Source organism: Neofelis nebulosa, chromosome 7 (assembly GCF_028018385.1).
Source record: "Neofelis nebulosa isolate mNeoNeb1 chromosome 7, mNeoNeb1.pri, whole genome shotgun sequence".
Taxonomy (NCBI): domain Eukaryota; kingdom Metazoa; phylum Chordata; class Mammalia; order Carnivora; family Felidae; genus Neofelis; species Neofelis nebulosa.
This window is the reverse complement of record NC_080788.1, coordinates 91,614,015-91,630,745: the sequence shown is the minus strand read 5'-3', so window position 1 is coordinate 91,630,745 and position 16,731 is coordinate 91,614,015.

Sequence of the window (16,731 nt, the reverse complement as noted above, 5' to 3'; positions counted from 1 at the left end):
TGCAAGAATACAACAAGCAAATACAGAATGTAAAATATACAAAAGTCCAAAATATATAAAAGATACAAAAAGCGTTCTTAGTGTACATTTATGTGGATAGAATTTTATAGAACACATAAAAAGTCTAATATTTATTAGAAAAGTCAAATGCAAGAAGGTTAAGCTGTTACTAAATTAGATTTATGTTCCTCTGATGTCAGATTTTGAGAAATTCCATATAGACAAGTAACTTTTCTGAGAGTCCACATTTGATATTTCAAGGAATAAAACTAGTTCTTAAATAAAAGAGCAAGCTACTGAACAGTGTGCTAGAAATGACTTTTGTAGGATACACATATTTTCTTTAACGAATATATGAATAGCACTAACTTGGGTTTGGTAGAGAATTTAAAAGTCTGAATTAAAAAAAAAGTGGAGAAAGATTTGTAAATGCAATTTATGATTTTGAAATAGAGAGTGTTATTGTGCATTGCCCATGGGGTTAACCAATTTAATATAACTCTCTCTACATAGCCACATAAATCTGTTAATTTTTAAGCAATAGGTACATCATTTTTAGTTGTCTATAAAAGGCAGATAATGACATTATCTAACTCAGAAGAATGGAACAGATACTTCTTGGTATTAGTCATTCTATAAGCAATCATTTTAAGAATTGTTTAATGAATTTATACAAATAATTTATAATAAACACATTATTTTCGTATAGAGATATTTGTCATTCTAAGTGGAGGCTTTTAAAGTTATGGGTTTTTTTTTTTTTTTAGTTTATTCAACATCTATGTTGCTCTCAGGCACGGCTTTAGGTGCTGGAAATAGAGTAAACAAAATTAATATGTATTTGCCATCGTGGAATTAATTATGTGATTCTGAAAATATATAGAGAAAATATGTAAACAGGTAGTGAGAGGTCATCTGAAAAAACAATTTTGATGATTGAATGTTTAGTGCCAGAGTGCTAGATTGACGATTTAGGTGACCTTGGAAGAATCTATGGCATGAGAGAGTAAACTGTGCTTGGCACCAGAAAGAACACACCTTGAATAATACTTGATCCATATGGTTCATTAAATGATCCATATGGCCCTAAAATCCATATATTCAATTAGTTGTCCAAGGTAGATGTGCTTAGATGATGTGGGAAGGTAAACTAGCCTCAGAAGAGATATATGGGGTAAGATAATTTTCATCCTGAGGACTGGAAAATTTTTAGGGAGGCCATGGCATTGGGAGGACACATACTGGAGAATATGTGGATGTAATCAGGAAATTTAAGGTGGAAAAAGCCATATGAACAGAAATACGGATATGGAAAATAAAATCTAGAGCATCATCAGTAGTAACAAGCCTGTATTGTTGAACATTGATTTTATTTTTTAGAAGTGACTAGTTTGAGGCAAAACCAATTCTAGCTTAGAACTTCTTTACTCAGAATTAAATGTGACAAAAGCAGAAACTAGATTTCTCATGTAGTCTCTAAGTGAATAAAAATACATTCTCGGGGTGCCTGGGTGGCTCAATCAGTAGAGCGTCCTACTTTGGCTCAGGTCGTGATCTCATGGTTTGTGGGTTTGGGCCACATCAGGCTCTGTGCTGACAGCTCAGAGTCTGGATCCTGCTTCAGATTCTGTGTGTGTCTCTCTCTCTCTGCCTCTCCCCTGCTTGCATTCTGTCTCTGTCGAAAATCAACACATGGTAAACTTAAAAACAAATACATTCTCTAATCATGTTCTTCTGTCCCCTAGATATAGTCATGATGAGAAAAGATATCACATGTGGAAAGAAAAAAAAAGTGGTAAGGAAATATTTTTGTGTTAAAACAGTTACAGAAATAACCATAACTAGGAGTAAAGATAGATTCTTAGGGTTTGCTTTGATGGCAAAAAGTGTAATGGTTAAGGGAATGGTACTCAAAATCACATTGACTTACTTCTAATTAAGAAGGAATTTATTTATCTATATTCAGGCCTCTGGAGACTGCAGTTAAAATAAGTGACAGAGTCATAGGACTCTTTAAACTGTACCGGAGTTTGGTTTTCATGAAGATACCCTAATTTCAGAGTTCCTCTCCCGTGACACAGCCCAAGGCATTTGCAGACATCCATCTAAACCCATCAGCATCACCCTGGGGGACCTGGGGTGAAAAAAGCTGCTGCAGATGTGATCATCATTCTGCTTCCGATGCCATGAGTAACCAAGTCCCTAGTCTCTGACCCAGGAATCTCATCTTTTGCCGGTATCCATGAAACTGTGGCAGGTTCACTCATTAGCTTGCAAGTAAGATAAAATATCAGCCCCTCGACATGGAGTTAAGAGAGTAAGTGAATTGGTTCAAAAGAGTTAACTGGATATACCCCTCCATTCCATACCCACTAATCAGACTCCCCGGGACTAAACCCTGGGAATTTGAATTATTGCCATGCTCCCCCAAGTCATTCCTACAAACACACTCTTTCAGAACCCCAACATCATTACATTATTCATTACATCTTTATTCATTACATCAACTATTCAAATAAGGTAAATATCTTTTTCTATCCCAAGTGGAGAAAATCAGTGGATGCAGACTGCACAGAGGTTGGTGTATTACAGACTGCACCACCCCAAGTGAGATCTTCTCTGGTCCAGAGTTTAAAAATTAAGTTAGATTTCTCTTAGCTAAGGGCTTTCCCTAAGGCTGTTGTCTTCAGAAGGACCTTCTTCTGGTTCGTAGGGGTAGAGCTCTTAGACTGATGTTGAAAATGCTCACTTGACAGCTCTTAGATATGACAAGCTCATTGCTCCATCTACTTTGACCCAATAGCCAGATGATACCAATTTGATAGAATCAAAGTTTTTCTCATTTAATTCATTGTTGTTTTCTCCTCATTTCTTCTTCTCTCCATTACTTTCTTTCATATATTCCTGCTTCTCTGGAGTTTAATCACCATTTTATTTTTATTTCCTCCAAAATACTTTCTGCCCTGTCACAATTCAGTGCTTTGCATATCTATTTTTATCCATTATGCATATTTTGCTCATTTATAGAAAATGGGCAACACACATGTATAACAAATCAATGTAATCTGTTCATCAAAAGCAGGAATAGGAATTCCTCTTATCTATCAGACTTACCTGGAGAAGGTACAACAGATGTTGTGGAATCATGTGCAAAGTTATTGTTCCCAAAGGAAGACCTGGGAGGTGAATACTGGCTATTGTCTTAATAGAAAACCAATCTATTCAGTGCCCTGGATATTCAAATTGCTTCTTCCAACAACCTGGTATGCCACCCCCAATTCACCTATAGTTCTTTTTGGTTTCAGTGACTTCAAAATTAATAGACTGTTAAATACATTTGCAGTCTGCAGTGGATAAAAAGGGATAATTTAAACATCATATTTTGGAAAAGAAACATTTATGTAACATAATGTGATAAAGCACCGTCTCTTAGTGGGTTCTTGCCAATTAACTTGATAATAAAGGTCACAGTGGTCAATTTTGATATATAAGGAATTTTAAAACCATGGAGGGCATTATCCAGTATGACCAACCTTCTGGAGAACAGGATAAATGGATCAAAGTGGAGGGCAAAATCCTGGGATAAACTGAAAATACTTTTAAGACAAAATTGTTTCTGCATAAGCTCAATTATGTATTTCTTTTTTACCACCTACCATGTTGTAAAGTTCAAGGCCTGATTTTTTTAAAATAATGCCTCATATTGAATGAGAGTGTATCCATAATAGATACAAATGAATGAGAGTGTATCAATAAAAGAAAAAAGTAACAGACTTTTGTTATTCTATCTTCTTTTGAAAGATTACTAGGCCTTCCCTAATCATTTATGAATCATTCAGTATTTATCCTTTTGGCAGAGAAAACGACATCGCTGGAGTTTAAAATTAACTTCTTGGAAATAAATGATCTTTAGCGCTCTTTACATCCTATCTAGACAGGTGAAAGGATAAAGAAAAGAGTTATCAACGTGTGATTTCATCAGATTTATAGCTTTCAAGTCTGGTATAGTCTGCAAACAATGGCATAGACCATTGGATATTTTTAATTCAGCCTGGAGTTCTATGATAGATTAATCACATTTTCTCAACTAGGAAAGCAAGGAAATGGAGTCTTACCCTAAAGACTTTGGTAAGTCATGTTTACTCTTATTGATCTGTAGTTGGTGTCATTTTATTTTATATAAAAGCATCAAAAATACAATTTATGTCCCCTACACCATGTAGGAAATATTTTCCATTAACTTTATATGATTTTAATATATGTCTATCATGTCTTTTAGGATAACAATGGTTACAATATGCTCTAATTTTAATTCAATAACTTTCCTTCATGGGTTAATTACCCACAAATCTCATTATGCTTTTGTAAATAAAATCCTGTACTAACTAGAATGCATTTGAACCAGTATATACACATTACAGCATTGTTAAATCTTGGGTTTTAATCTATTGGCATTTAGATAATGAGTCAACTGATTTTCCCATTTAATATAATTCAATCCTGTTAAGAAAAATCAATTTAGATAATGTGAGATAATTATTTTTAAGAGGCACTCATTAAAAATACATACCCTCTATTAATATACATTTATTCATTCTAACTTAGTTTTATGAGGTCTGCTAATATTTTTGAAGTATACTGAACTGAGTTAAGAATCTTTGTATGATGTCAGAGGTTATTTCAAACAGTCATTTTATTTAATAATTGGGAAAACTCAGACATATCACTTAAACTCTGAGTTTCAGTTCTCTTATCTGTAGAGATCGTGTAAAGGGGAAAATGTTCACTACCAAAGGTTGTTTTAAGAATGATCCCTGTGTGGGTGCCTGGATGGCCCAGTTGGTTAAGTGTCTGACCTAGGTCATGATCTCTCCATTCTGGAGTTTGAGCCCCGCATTGGGCTCTGTGCTGACAGCTCAAGCCCGGAGCCTGTTTCAGATTCTGTGTCTCCCTGTCTCTCTCTGCCTCTCCCCTGCTCACACTCTGTCTCTCTCAAAAATATAAGATAAATAAATAAATAAATAAATAAATAAATAAATAAATAAATAAGAATGATGCCTGTGATCACTGGAGATGGCAAGAAGTTGACCACAGTGCCTACCATTTGACAATTGTTAACTATCATCAAGTGTTATTTTTAAGCTCTTTCAAAATGTAGGAGTTTTGTGTCCGAGAGCAGGTTTTAAGTTTATGTTTTTAACCATTAAACTATAAAGTTTATATATTGCATTTTTATTTAATAATTTGGATAGAAGATTCTTAGTATTCCATTAAAATTGAAACTACAAATGATAACTTAAATTTACAAGATTTCCATTTTGTTGATCATGAGGATTTTTAATAAGACACTTTAAGTTTAGTACGGCTGAGTTTGGAAATAAAAGAACATTTATAGAACATGTTCCTAGGTAGAATTAGTATCCCCTTCCTCTTCACTTCCATCATGCATTTTGCACACTTTTATCACATGCTTTAGCACAAGGTTTATCACTTTTTAAGTGCAGTTTTCAGTTTACAGATTTTAGCACATTGTGAATAATCTAAGGGAAAAGGTCTTATTTGTATTACCCACAATCAATGTTACCTTCAATATTATAGATGTTCGATCAGTTTTGTGGTACAAACAAAATGGTTCGGATTCATGACATTAGAAGTTGAAAAATGACAATTGTCATGTTGCTGCTCTACTCCTATGGCCACTGTTAATATGTGTTTAGCCAAACACTTTAAGACACATGGCAGGTTTGTAATTGCTGTCTCTCTGGTGCCTGGGGTGATCCTTTTAGCGATAAGAAGACATGATATAGGTCTATGCTAAGGTTTTGGTTGTCAATAGAATATGTTTTTGTCATGGCAATCAGCAATATTGTGTACAGTACTGCTCTGCTTGAGACCCCGAAGACCTGCAATGAACAGAGATCCTTTATTTTAGTCTACTACAGAGTATCCACTTTTTCAAATTTTCAAACGATTTCCTTTTTTTTTTCTTTTTTGTTTCTTTTCTTTTTCTTGAATACAGAAAGAGAAAAAATTCATTTTTATTTTTAATTTTTATTAAAATATTTTTAATTTTTTCTACTATAGTCTTGAATTTTGTGTAAATTTTTTCAAATTCTATTTTACTCCCATCACCTCATTTTAGTCTACTAAAGTGTATTCACTTTTTCAAATTTTCTAATGATTCCTTTTTCTTCTTTTTTCCTTCTTCATTTCCTTTCTTTTTCTTCAATACAGAAAGAGAAAAAATTAATTTTTATTTTTTAATTTTTATTAAAAATATTTTTCTTTGATTTTTTCTACTGTATTCTTTACCTTTGTGTATTTTTTTTCAAATTCTATTTTACTCCCATCATCTCATTTTAGTCTACTTCAGTGTATTCATTTTTTCAAATTCTCAAATCATTTCCTTCCCCCCCTTTTTTTCTCTAATCTGTCAAACCACTTTCAACACCCAGACCAAAACATGCCTAGGATCTAGCATCATTTATGAAATTTGTGTGTGTTTATTTTTTTAATTTTAATATTTTTTTAATTTTCATTTTTTTTAATTTTAATTTTTCTACCTCATTAATTCCTTTTCCCCCATCAAAATAACAAAACTAAGGAATTCACCCCAAAAGAAAGAGCATGAAGAAACAACAGCCAGGGATTTAACCAACACAGATACAAGCAAGATGTCTGAACCAGAATTTAGAATCATGATGATAAGAATACTAGCTGGAGTTGAAAATAGATTAGAACCCCTTTCTGCAGAGATAAAAGAAGTAAAAGATAGCCAGAATGAAATTAAAAATGCTATAACTGAGCTACAACCATGGATGGATGCAGCAACGGCAAGAATGGATGAGGCAGAACAGAGAATCAACGATATAGAGGACAAACTTACAGAGAATAATGAAGCAGAAAAAGAGAGGGAGATTAAGGCAAAAGAGCATGATTTAAGAATTAGAGAAATCAGCAACTCATTAAAAAGGAACAACATCAGAATCATAGGAGTCCCAGAAGAGGAAGAGAGAGAAATAGGGGTAGAAGGGTTATGTGAACAAATCATAGCAGAAAACTTTCCTAACTTGGGAAAAGTCACAAACATCAAAATCCAGGAAGCACAGAGGACCCCCAGTAGATTCAACAAAAACTGACTATCAACAATGGATATCATAGTCAAATTCACAAAATACTCAGGCAAGAAAAGAATCATGAAAGCAGCAAGGGGAAAAAAAAGTCCCTAACATAAGGAAAGACAGATCAGGTTTGCAGCAGACCTATCCACAGAAACTTGGCAGGCCAGAAAGGAGTGGCAGGATATATTCAATGTGCTGAATCAGAAAAATACACAGCCAAGAATTCTTTATCCAGCAAGGCTATCATTCAAAATAGAAGGACAGCTAAAAAATTTCCCAGACAAACAAAAATTAAAGGAGTTTCTGACCACTAAACCAGCCCTGCAAGAAACTTTATTTTTTATTTTTTTTTAATTTTTTTTAACGTTTATTTATTTTTGAGACAGAGCATGAACAGGGGAGGGTCAGAGAGAGGGAGACACAGAATCTGAAACAGGCTCCAGGCTCTGAGCTGTCAGCACAGAGCCCGACGCGGGGCTCGAACTCACAGACCGCGAGATCATGACCTGAGCCAAAGTCGGCCGCCCAACCGACTGAGCCACCCAGGTGCCCCATAGCCCTGCAAGAAACTTTAAAGGGGGACTCTCTGAGGGGAGAAAAGATGAAAAAAAATTATATATACTTATGTATATGTATGTATATATATATATGTATGTGTATGTATGTATATGTGTGTGTATGTATGTGTGTGTGTGTATATATATATATAGTTATAGATATATAGATATATAGATATAGATATATTTATAAAGCAACAAAGATGAGAAAGACCAGAGAATACCACTAGAACTCCAACTCTGCAAGCATCATAATGGCAATAAATTCATATCTTTCCATACTCACTCTAAATGTCAATGGACTCAATGCTCCAATCAAAAGACATAGGGTAACAGAATGGATAAGAAAACAAGATCCATCTATATGCTGTGACCTAAAGACACCTTCAGATTGAAAATAAGGGGATGGAGAACCATCTATCATGCTAATGGTCAACAAAAGAAAGCCAGAGTAGCCATGCTTATATCAGACAATCTGGAATTTAAAATAAAGACTGTAACAAGAGAAGCAGAAGGGCATTATATCAAAATCAAGGGGTCTATAGACCAAGAAGACCTAACAATTGTAAACATTTATGCGCCAAATGTGAGAGCACCAAAATATATACATCAATTAATCACAAACATAAAGAAACTCATCGATAGTAATACCATAGGAGTAGGAGACTTCAACACCCCATTCATAGCAATGGACAGATCATCTAATCAAAAAATCAACAAGGAAACAATGGCTTTGAATGACACACTGGACCAGATGGACTTAACAGATATATTCAGAACATTTCATCCAAAAGCAGAATGTACATTCTTCTCCAGTGCACATGGAATATCCTCCAGAATAGACTATATACTGGGACACAAATAAGCCCTAAGTAAGTACAAAAAGTTCGAGATCATACCATGCATATTTTCTGAACACAATGCTATGCAACTTGAAATCAACCATAAGAAAAAATTTGGAAAGGTAACAATTACTTGGAGACTGAAGAATCTCCTACTAAAGAATGAATGGGCTAACCAAGGAGGGAAAGAGGAAATTAAATATATATGGAAGCCAATTAAAATGATAACACCACAACCCAAAACCTCTGGGATGCAGCAAAGGTGGTCCTAAGAGGAAAGCATATAGCAATCCAAACCTTCCTAAAGAAGGGAGAAAGATCTCAGATACACAACCTAACCTTACGCCTTAAGGAGCTGGAAAAAGAACAGCAAATAAAACCCAAAACCAGAAGAAGACAGGAAATATAAAGATTAGAGCAGAAATTAATGCTGAAGAAACCAAAAAAAAACCCAAAAAAACAAAAACACAGTAGAACAGATCAATGGAACTAGAAGCTGGTTCTTTGAAAGAATTAACAAAATTGATAAACCACTAGCCAGTTTGATCAAAAAGAAAAAGGGAAAGACCCAAATAAATAAAATCCAGAATGAAAGAGGAGAGATCACAACCAACACAGCAGAAATAAACACAATTATAAGAGAATATTATGAGTAATTATACACCAATAAAATGGGCAATCTGGAAGAAATGCACAAATTCCTGGAAACATATACACTACCATAACTTAAACAGGAAGAAATAGAAAATTTGAATACACCCATAACCAGTAAAGAAGTCGAATTAGTAGTCAAAAATTTCCCAAAAAACAAGAGTCCAGCACCAGATGGCTTTCCAGGGGAATTCTACCAAAGATTTAAGGAAGAGTTAACACCTATTCTCTTGAAGCTATTCCAAAAAATAGAAATGGAAGGAAAACTTCCAAACTCATTCTTTGAAGCCAGCATTACCTTGATTACAAAACCAGAGACCCCACTAAAAAGGAGAACTATAGACCAATTTCCCTGATGAACATGGATGCAAAAGTTCTCAACAAGATATTAGCCAACCAGCTCCAACAATACATTAAAAAAGTTATTCACCATGACCAAGTGGGATTTATACCTGGGATGTAGGGCTGGTTCAATAACTACAAAACAATTAACGTTGATTCATCACATCAATAGAATAAAAGACAAGAACAATATGATCTTCTCAATAGATGCAGAAAAAGCATTTGACAAAATACAGCATCTTTTCTTGATAAAAACCCTCAAGAAGGTACAGATAGAAGGAGCATACCTCGAGATCATAAAAGCCATATATGAATGACCCAACACTAATATTATCCTCAATGGGGAAAAACTGAGCTTTCCCCCTAAGGTCAGGAACAAGACAGGAATGTCCACTCTCACCACTATTACTCAACATAGTATTGGAAGTCTTAGCCTTACACAAAGTCTTAGACAACACAAAGACATAAAAAGAATCCAAATTGGCCAGGAGGAGGTCAAACTTTCACTCTTCACAGATGAGATGATACTCTACATGGAAAACCCAAAAGATTCCACCAAAAAACTGCTAGAACTGATTCATGAATTCAGCAAAGTTGCAGGATATAAAATCAATTGACAGAAATCGGTTGCATTCCTATACACCAACATTGAAGCAACAGAAAGAGAAATCAAGGAATTGATCCCATTTACAGTTGCACAAAAAAACCACAAAATACCTAGGAATAAATCTAACCAAAGACGTGAAAAATCTATAGACTGAAAACTATAGAAAGCTTATGAAAGAAATTGGAGAAGACACAAAAAAATGGAAAAAGACTCCATGCTCCTGGATAGGAAGAACAAATATTGTTAAAATATCAACACTATCCAAAGCAATCTACATATTCAATGCAATCCCTATCAAAGTAACATCAGCATTCTTCACAGAGCTAGAACAAACAATCCGAAAATTTGTATGGAACCAGAAAAGACCCTGAATAGCCAAAGCAATCTTGAAAAAGAAAAAGCAGGAGGCATCACAATCCCAGACTTCAAGCTATACTACAGAGTTGTAATCATCAGGACAGTATGGTACTGGCACAAGAACAGAAACTCAGATCAATGGAACAGAATAGAGAACCCAGAAATGGACCCACAAACGTATGGCCAACTAATCTTTGACAAAGCAGGAAAGAATATCCAATGGAATAAAGACAGTCTCTTCAGCAAGTGATGCTGGGAAAACTGGACAGCGACATGCAGAAGAATGAACCTGGACCACTTTCTTACACCATAACAGAAAAATAAACTCAAAATGGATGAAAGACCTCAATGTAAAACAGGAAGCCATCAAAATCCTCGAGGAGAATGGAGGCAAAATCCTCCTTGATCTTGGTCACAGCAACTTCTTACTCAACATGTTTCTGGAGTCAAGGGAAACAAAAGCAAAAAGGAACTACTGGGAGCTCATCAAAATAAAAGGCTTCTGCACAGTGAAGCAAACAATCAGCAAGACTAAAAGGCAACAGGCAGAATGGAAGAAGCTATTTGCAAATGACATACCAGATAAAGGGATAGTATCCAAAATCTATAAAGAACTTTTCAAACTCAACACCCAAAAAACAAATAATCCAGTGAAGAAATGGGCAAAAGACATGAATAGACACTTCTCCAAAGAAGACATCCACATGGTCAACTGACGCATGAAAAAATGCTCAACATCACTCATCATCAGGGATATACAAATCAAAACCACAATGAGATACCACCTTACTCCTGTCAGAATGGCTAACATTAACAACTCAGGCAACAACAGATGTTGGCAAGGATGTGGAGAAAGAGGATCTCTTTTGCATTGTTGGTGGGAATGCAAGCTGGTGCAGCCACTCTGGAAAACAGTATGGAGGTTCCTCAAAAAACTAAAAATAGAACTACCTTACAACCCAGCAATTGCACTACTAGACATTTATCCACAGGATACAGGTGTTCTGTTTCGAAGGGACACATGCACCCCCATGTTTATAGCAGCACTATTAACAATAGCCAAAGTATGGAAAGAGCCCAAATGTCCATCGATGGATGGATAAAGAAGATGCGGTATATAGGGGCTCCAGGGCAGCTCAGTTGGTTAAGCGTCCAACTTCAGCTCAGGTCATGATCTCACAGTCCATGAGTTCAAGCCCTGCGTTGGGCTCTGTGCTGACAGCTCAGATCCTGGAGCTTGCTTTGGATTCTGTGTCTCCCTCTCTCTCTGCCTCTCCCCCGCTCATGCTCTGTCTCTGTCTCAAAAAAAAAAAAAAAAAAATATATATATATATATATATATATACACACATATATATATGTGTGTGTGTGTGTGTGTGTGTGTGTGTGTATATATATATATATATATATATATATATATATATATATATATATAATGGAGTATTACTTGGCAATCAAATGAAAGAAATCTTGTCATTTGCAACTACATGGATGGAACTGGAGGCTATTATGCTAAGTCCTCATATGAGGACTTTAAGAGACAAAACAGATGAACATAAGAGAAGGCAAACAAAATAATATAAAAACAGGGAGAGGGACAAAACATAAGAGACTCATAAATATTGAGAACAAACTGAGGGTTACAGGAAGGGTTATGGGAGGGGAGATGGGCTAAATGGGTAAGGGGAACTAAGGAATCTACTCCTGAAATCATTGTTTCACTATATGCTAACTAATTTGCATATAAGTTTTAAAAAATAAAGAATAAAACAAATTTAAAAAAATAAATAAAAAATAAAAAAACAGAGCTCCTGCTGACACTGTGTGTGACCATGCCATGGTAGAGAGAAAAATACTTTGTATTAAGGTGCTATTTTTAGATTTTCTCCTTTTAGACTGTCCTGTATTCTAAAACAATTCTCTATCCTTTCCGATGGAATTTTTTTAAAAAATAAATATGACTTATGCTAATTTTCCCCCAAAGAATGATATGGAGGACAAATATGGATTTAGGAAAAGGTCTATACATATAGAATCCTAAGTACTTGAATACTTGTTCTATGAAGGCCACATGTTTACTTAAAAGAATGATATTATCCTTTGTCGAATGGCAAAATGACTTGGAGATCTTAGTGTTTTTTATTTATTTATTTATTTTTTTTTTTAAATTTTTTTTTCAACGTTTTTTATTTATTTTTGGGACAGAGAGAGACAGAGCATGAACGGGGGAGGGGCAGAGAGAGAGGGAGACACAGAATCGGAAACAGGCTCCAGGCTCCGAGCCATCAGCCCAGAGCCTGACGCGGGGCTCGAACTCACGGACCGCGAGATCGTGACCTGGCTGAAGTCGGACGCTTAACCGACTGCGCCACCCAGGCGCCCCTCTTAGTGTTTTTTAGATGTCACTTTGAACAATTATCTAAGCATAAAATACAAATATGCATTATCAAATTATGTATTTTCAAAAATAAACATTGGATAGAAATACTTTAAAAATTCAGATATGTGTGTATATTAGAAGATAATCTATAAAAATGAAAATAGATGTGTTAAGGTAATGATGCTAAGACTGATTTATCTACTATCATGAACTTTAGGTTATTTCTTTTCTTAAATAATTAAAATAAAAACAAATTTCAGAGCCCTCTTAACTGATCCCCAAACGTTTATAAAAGATCTTTCAGATATTAGAAATCTTAAATTATACATTCAATCTTTAGAAAAGATGAATCTTAGATGGACAAGGCCCTATTCTTTTGAGCTTTAGCTACATTAAAAAGGACTTACCAGAACCCAAAGAAATCTGTATTTGTTCTAAGGAAATGAATGAATGTTGATGTGTCTAACATTCAACAAGGGAGAAAAGATTAGAAAGCACCTGCCAAACTGCATTTTATCTGTTTTCTATTCATTAGTTTAAAGATATTGCAGATCATAATTATGCTTCCTAGGCATTTTCAATTCATTATTCCATTTGGGTTTAACACAATATATAAAGTTATATAAAAGAGAAGTAGAATCAGAAATCATGTATGGTAATGTTTTCATATAATGTGAGAAACTCCCTTATTAAAGAGGAATGAATTAAATGTGTTCAGACAACTATATATTTTTAGCCTATAAATCTGCTATAAAGTGTATAATGCCACATTCCCAGTTATCTATTGCTGTGTAAAAATGTACTCCAAAACAATGGCTTAAAACAATAGCATTCACTTATTTTGTTTATGATTCTGTGGATTGACTAGACTTAGGCAGGCATTTCTCCCTCCGGATGGCTCACGCAATTGCCATCTGAAGGTGGCTGGAGTTGGGGGACATCTTGAAAACTTTTCCACACCCATTTCCGGCATCTGACTTGGGAAGACCAAAGACCTGGAGGTACTGGTAGGGCTTCTCTAGCACTTCTCTCTCTATTTGGTCTTAGCCTGTGGTCTCTCCATGCAGCTTCAGGGTAGCTGAACTGCCTAAGTGGTAGTGAGGCTCCCAGAGCAAGTGTCCCACGAGAGACCAACAGAAATCTCCTACAGGACCCTATCCTCCCTGCTCTTGGAAGTCACCTAGCATCACTTCCACTGTATTCTATTTGCTGACACTGTCAGAAAGGCTCACTTTTCAAGGGTAAAGGATTCTGTTTCTGTCTTTTGATGGAAGGATGTCAAAGAATTTGCAGACATGTTTTTAAACTACTTCTGAGATACAAATCAGCATTACAGGATTAGATAGCCAGTATAATGAAAATGTGAGTTTGTGGCAATCCACAATCCCTACTTCAAGAATTGCTTCATTTGAATCAAGTCACTAAACAGCATTGTTCAATTTCCTGAAGCAGGATCTTCCCAGTGAGATCAAGAGATGGTTGAACTCCTCCGCATGCAGCAATTTTACTGAGCAAGCAACTTTGTATCACCTGATGCTTCCTCTGCTTCCTCAGCAGCTGAGGCATCAATTGTCTTGAATTTCACTTCCATTCAAAGCAATAATGTGTTATTGACAGTGAGACATGCATGCTTGGCATTTAGAAGTCCTGCAAGGCAGCTGTTTTGTTTCTTCCAAACATTAAACTGATTACAGAAGATTAAATATAATATTTGTTTGAGATCAAATAACACGGGACTTGGCAGACTGTACAACCAGAGTTTGGAAACAAATGATTAAAAGAACGATATTTTCCTTTGTCGAATGGCAAAATGGTTTACAAAGTGGCTTTTTTTTTTTTTTTATAATTCCACCAACATCTGAGCAAAGCAGCTATTGATTTTTTTTTTTTTAAGTTGGCTGCCATTTAAATGGGGCAATTAAAGACGGAGAATAAGCAAAATCTTGCAATGCTACTGCCATTGGTGCCCTATGACTAATTTAAATCTTTAAGAAGACACAGATTCTAAGTCTCTGGAGAAAAAGCTCAGAGGAAATTTTTTCAGGGCTGCTGTGCCTAAAGTTACAGGAGAAAATAAGCTCCCTCCAGATCTGCCTTTTAAGGCTAATAACATTCTAATTATAGAGAGTATGGTTGCCACTACCAGCTGAAAGCCTTTTGTGGATTTAAAAAGCAAATTGAAGTGAAGAAACACAGCTAATGTAACCGTAGCATCTGCGGTTCTCATAGGTTTACTCAGCCAAAACCAATATATCTGTCAAGGTGACCCAGACTCTGAGGAGGTTATGTTATCTCAGGTATGTTAATAAATCATTTCACAAATTACTATAAAATATTTATTCTTCAAGTCCTGGAAACTATCAAAAACTCCCAATCCCATCAAAAAATTTCTAGAAATGCCTCTCTTAAGTGCTCCCTGCCAAGAAACTTAAATTTTTCTAGTATTGCCTCCTTTTGTTCATCTCTTACATTTGGCAAGTTGAGGTAATTACCTGACTAGCATATTCCTCATTACCTCTTGAGCCATAGTTATTTTTAAGTTTTATTTATTTATCTATTTTGAGAAAGAGCTCAAGCAGGGGAGGGGCAGAGAGCAAGGGAGATAGGGAGAATCCCAAGCAGGCTGCATCCAGTCAGCACACAGAGCCCAACATGGGGCTCTATCCCACAAAACCAGGAGATCATGATCTGTGTGGAAATCAAGAATCAGTGGCTCAGCTGACTGAGCCACCCACACACCCCATGAAGTTATTTTTTAAATAGAGTTTTCAGAGGCGCATGGGTAGCTCAGTCAGTCCAGTGTCTGACTTCAGCTCAGGTCATGATCTAACGGTTCCTGGGTTCAAGCTCCACATCAGGCTCTGTGCTGGCAGCTCAGAGCCTGGAGCCTGCTTCCAATTCTGTGTCTCCCTCTCTCTCTTCCCCTCCCCCGCTCATGCTCTGTCTCCTTCTCTCCCCGAAATAAAAACATTTTAAAAAATGGAGTTTTCAGGACTAGAAACCTTTCTGTGCTCAATAGTGCTGCATTCTAAACCTTGCTGGGCAGTCTGGGACTAGGACTTGACCTTCTGACTTCTGTGTACCTCATAATCTGTATGAAAAAAGTAGTTCTAAACTTCACGATTGGCTTAAATTTTCATAATTTTCAAATGAAAATAGTTATTAATAAAATAGCTTAAATATTGTAAATGCTTCTTCCCTTTAAGTAAGACCTTGTAACATGAAGGTCTATACTCTATGGACCAGGAAGGACATGGGAACCAAGGAGTAATTTCTCAAGGAACAATTTACACATAATGCTTGTGAGAATTAAAGGGAAACCTCACTGAAGTGGCATCAGGAAGACAGAAGAGGAAGCCATACCCCTCAGCATTAAAAATAAATAAAAAGGAGGAATCGCCAGTTAAAGACAGCAACAGACATGTCAGTTACAGACCCCAACAAGATAACCGCTTACTGCAAAGAATCAATTATAGGCTCCAAAAGGGAAAGATGTGCATTGCATCTCCTACAAGAAATAGCTGCCCCTACAAGTCAGCCAATGGACAACTAGCATTACCCTGAACTCCTACTTTTCTCCACTGCACTTGTATTCAAAACGACTCTTCCCAGCTTCCTCTCTCTCTATAAAGCAACTTTCCTCTCCCTTGTTGGACTTGCCTATGGTTTTGCCATAGCTTGTGAGTTCTGAATTACAGTCCTGAACGAAAGCCATCTTTACTGGTAAAATAAGTTTTACTTTTAAAGTTCATATGCCTTTACCTTGTAAAATGGCTCTTTGGGTGGTAAAAAAGACAGCAGAATTGAGGCCATGGAGCCTTTTCTAGGGAAGCTGAAGGGCAGCATGGACAAAAAGGTTCTGGTAAAGTTCTGA